Raw genomic sequence first — 5000 nt, 5'->3', positions numbered from 1 at the left:
CAAATTCATTTTCCATTCATGGTGCAAGATTTATCAGTATGCCTTTGTCAAATGATTATTTATATCGTTGGAATATAAGAGAAAATTTTTGGACGTTAGATGAAGTAAAATTCCAAAATTGAGTCATAGAGCTTTCTTTGAGAGAGTTGGAAGAACAAGTAGATTAGTGAATAGTGCTATGACGAAGTCAGAGACGTTGCTAGCATAAAAGTGTGGTTCAATTTCAAGACAAATGAGAAGACTCTACATAGGATTACATGATATTTCATGAGAATGGCAAAGGGGAAGATGTGAGGAATATAGCATTATGTCATAAGAAATATGAGAGATGGTCAGTAATGGCTTAAGGGAGAAGAGTAAGTTGATGTTCAAAGAAGGTAAATAAATTATAAAGTTTAATGTGGAAAAATATGGGAAAATTAGAGAATCTCTCTAAAAACAGGCAATTGTGTATTAGAACTATATTTTATAGTTTAAGAAAGGGGAGAGACACTTGAACTTGCTTTGGTATCTATATATAGATAGAAGAAAATAGATCTTTGTTCACCTTGTCTATGTTTATTTTATTTATTTAGTAAATCAAATCATAAAAGGAGGTCTAACAAACAATTTCACGTCCCTAAAGACTAGATTTTGGCAATGTTCCTTCCCCAAACGCTTTACGCTAATCAAATTCTTTTCTTCCATCACCATTAACTTTTTGCTTCCACTTTATTTTTGCAACACTATGCAAAATATTCCCTAAATTACCTTTAATCACCAAAATTCCTGTTAATAACCGAAGCTCAGAAATAGCAAGGTAATATTCTCACAGGGCTTGGGAAAATACCTAGACAAGCTAATCAGGCAGGGAAACATGAAGCGTCTACAAAATGCAGTAACATTATTGGATAGATTCGTATATTGATTGAAGGATGATAAAGACGTGGCTGAAGAATGTTAAATAAAAACTAAAGGTTAATTATTCTTCGATCTCCGAGTCCTTCTATGGAGGTTAAAATAAACATGGAGCATCAGATATATACGATTATTTTCAAATCCTTAAGTTATGGGATATTTATGAAGCTGCAAAAACTATAATAGATACTATTTGCTACTTTAATGAAATTCATATGCAATCATTATATAATTCCATATAGCTCAGCACGGTAATTAATTATCTCAAGTAACCAATTGATTTTTTCTTCGTACAACATAGAATAATTTATAAACTTTTATGAGATTTTCAATGACGATATGTATATATATATATATATATATATATATATATATATATATATATATGTATATATATATATATATATATATATATATATATATATATATATATATACATATATATATGTATATATATATATATATATGTGTGTGTGTGTGTGTGTGTGTTTACGTATGTATGTATGTATGTATGTATGCATGTATGTATATATTTATATGTTTGTGTTTTATAAATATTATATATATATATATATATATATATATATATATATATATATATATATATATATATACATATATATATACATATATATATACATATATATATATATATATATATATATATATATATATATATATATATATATATATATATATATATATATAATGATTTATGTGGGTGCTCCCAGTATGCTTTGCAAATCTATACTCAGGTAATAAAATAAAGTAATTTGCCATTTTATGGGGATAATCATTACAAATGCAACTTATTTCATTCAACCTAATCAAAGGTATACAAAAGTTTAAATAATTTTTCATATAGATTAATTGTATTTTGCCTTTTTTTAAAGTCTTAGATTCACACTACGGTCGACCCTTTGAAAATTTATCATATAAAATTGGGATTATTCGGTAAATGATCTGAGAAATAATGTGCTAAATATTATAATTGTTCCTTTACAATATCTTTAGATTATTCGTTCAGTATGACAGTCTACTTACCATGCGTATGTATTTGTGTATATGTATTTGTGTTTGTGTGTCTGTATCCTCAAGTTCTTGAAAGTAGTCAAGCAATGAAATTATATGTTCTTATCTTATTGGGTGCAAGTAACTACGTCATATCCTGTACGTTGGTTTAAAGGCACTACTGCTAGAAAATTATTGGGTCCTTTGACTGGCCAGACAATACTACTTTGGATCCTTTTCTTTAGTTACGGCTCGTTTTTCGTTTTTCTACGCATACACCGAATTATCTGGCCTATTCTTTACATATTCTCCTCTGCCCTCATACACCTGACAACACTGAGATTACCAAACAATTCTTCTAAGCTCAACGGGTTAACTTCTGCAATATAATTGTGCAGTAGCTACTTTCCTCTTGGTAAGGGTAAAAGAGACTCTTTAGCTATGGTAAGCCGCTCTTATTGGAGAAGGATACTCCAAGATCAAACCATCGTTCTCTGCTTTTGGATAGGGCCATAGCCTCTGTATGAGAATCAAGGGACACTGACATCACCCTAGCTAACAGTAAATTCCCTAAAAACTGACCATATATACTTATGATCAGCACTAAAGCCTCTCTCCACCCAAGCTAGCACCAGGGAGGGCCAAGCAATTGCTGCTGATGACCCAGCAGGTAGACCTACAGGTTCCCCAAAACATCCCATCCTTAGATCACAAGGATGACGAGATTGTAGACACTATGAGATACTATCAAGCTAGCATACGTTTTTTTTTTTTTTCGTGTGCGTGAGTGATACAGATAGTCTTTGTGCATCTACAATCATTTGTTAACATTTTAGTATTTCAGCTATTAAAATTTGCTATCTAAACTTTCCATTTCCAGAAATAATAAATACTAATAGCTAGAATAAATTGTTTCTTTATTTCTAAATTATGATATTTTGTTCCTAAGTGATAAATGTGACTCCGAATGGAAAAGAAAAAATTATACAAACGTCAGTGTCCATCTCCCTTTAAAGTGAGATTCAGCAATATCCTGCCTTAATTTCAGATCGGTTTGCTAGGTCGAAAATATCACTATTCTTTTGCCCAACTGTAATAATGTTTCTTTGGGAGATATACTGCCACAATTGCAGTCGTTTAGAAACTGCGAAATTTTGTGTTCGCTTTTTCTAAGGGTCCTATTGTAATGCAATTTCTGAAATGCTTTTGAATTTTGCACATTTTGTACTTTTTTTCGCTGTATCTGATTATTAGTTGTATACACTATTAAAATTTGCATTTAAAAAGCGATAAATACTTAGCCATATTTATTCTAGGATTTTTATCGTTTTAAAAACATATATTTACGTAAAGGAGTGATATTACGGTCACCAACCCGTAAAAGATAATAAAGTAGTGTAGAATTATGGTTTCCTGTATTTTACAGAAATACAGCTATGAAAAGTATATTCTTTACGGAGGATTTCCGATTAAAATTACGGTTTTTCTAACAGTGTACATCTTAACTTTTGGAGCTGCTGGAATGGGCTTAAACTGCAGATATCAAGAAAAGAATATGCAATTCTAAAACAGTGAAATAAAGTTTTCATCTCTCGATATCACTAATATTCAATTTCAGTTTGAAAGAAGTAAAAATAGTGAAAGAACGGAAACAAGAGAGGTAATTCCTAATTTCGTTAGTGTGTAGATACTAATTGAAATGAAATGATTTCATGTCTTTATAAATTATACAATAGAATTAACGCAAAACAGCCATCCTAAAAAGTAATAACATTTATACCACAGTAAACACTTGTAATTGTCAATTATCCTCAATCTGCGAATGGTAATACACTCCAGCACCTGATTACAAAGGTATTTAATTTCAAATGAAAAATAATTTGGATAACGATGGGAGAATTTTTATTGTAATTAAATTAAGACAGTTTGTGGTATTTACATAAAGGGAATCCACATTTTGCTGTTATTCTGAAAAGATCACTGCAGAAAAGAAAAAAAGGTAATTCAAATTTTCAGAAGTGACAGGGAAAATTAAACAAGATTTATATGTGAATCCTTGAAGAAGGTAAAGAATAAAGAAAACCGTTAATTTGGGACAAGCAATTTGGCCCTACTTCTGATTTTAGGCCAATTAGGGAGTGGCTGCTCTGGGGCAAAAGTCGGTCTGAGATAAGGATATATTAAGTGTTCAATATACATATGGATAAAGTGCTGTGAAAAGTAAAAAAAAAAAAATAATAGCTGAGTAGATTAATATATTATGTATGATTTGCCTCTTAAGTACAATGGTAACAATACTGATCCCTCTTGTGGGATGCCGATATTCATTTTAACGTTGTTACTGATATGAAGATTTTCATATTCTTTATTCATTACTTTTCTTACTGTTTTCTTATTTCCTTGTTTTCTTTCCTCACTGGGCTATTAGGTTACTACAAATCTTGTCCGAATATTTTGTAAACCTGCTGTTACCTTTCTTGCTTCACATATTCAGAGACACCTCTTCTCTCGAAAATTTTGAGAATATCAGAATATGGACTCAAATATCATTACGACAGTGATATCCAATTTGCTCTGAAAATCCACATTCTTTCAACTGTGCCCGTGTGAACAAGTAACATCCTTGCTAAACTCTGTGGTGAGAAATTTATCTAAAACAATGGGTACAGAACTATATACTCTAAACCATTATTGCAAACCACATAAAAAGTTTAATGAAGTATAAATACTATAGAGGCAAAAGAAATGCATAATTTATTATGAGAGGGAATGCTAGTTACTCTGTCACTTGGTGAGATAAAGTGAAAGATCAGAATATGCAGGAATGAAAAATACAGCAAAATATTGTGTATAGTTTGAAGTAACTGAGATTCGCAAAGTTACACATAGAGTTGGATTTTCAATATCAGGAAAACTCTAAGAAAATATACATAATTGCAAGCAGGAAAATTATTGGACTTTATGTACAATACTAAGCTAGGAATGGGGTGATATGGAATGTATAAGGCCACGAAATAAAAAATAAAAGATTCTTACTTTAACTTTACTTTAAGGGCTGTTTTGCTTGTCCTATACAGCAGTAAACCCCTAAT

Source organism: Palaemon carinicauda, chromosome 24 (assembly GCF_036898095.1).
Source record: "Palaemon carinicauda isolate YSFRI2023 chromosome 24, ASM3689809v2, whole genome shotgun sequence".
In the NCBI taxonomy this organism is placed as follows: domain Eukaryota; kingdom Metazoa; phylum Arthropoda; class Malacostraca; order Decapoda; family Palaemonidae; genus Palaemon; species Palaemon carinicauda.
Note: the sequence above shows the minus strand (reverse complement) of the source record.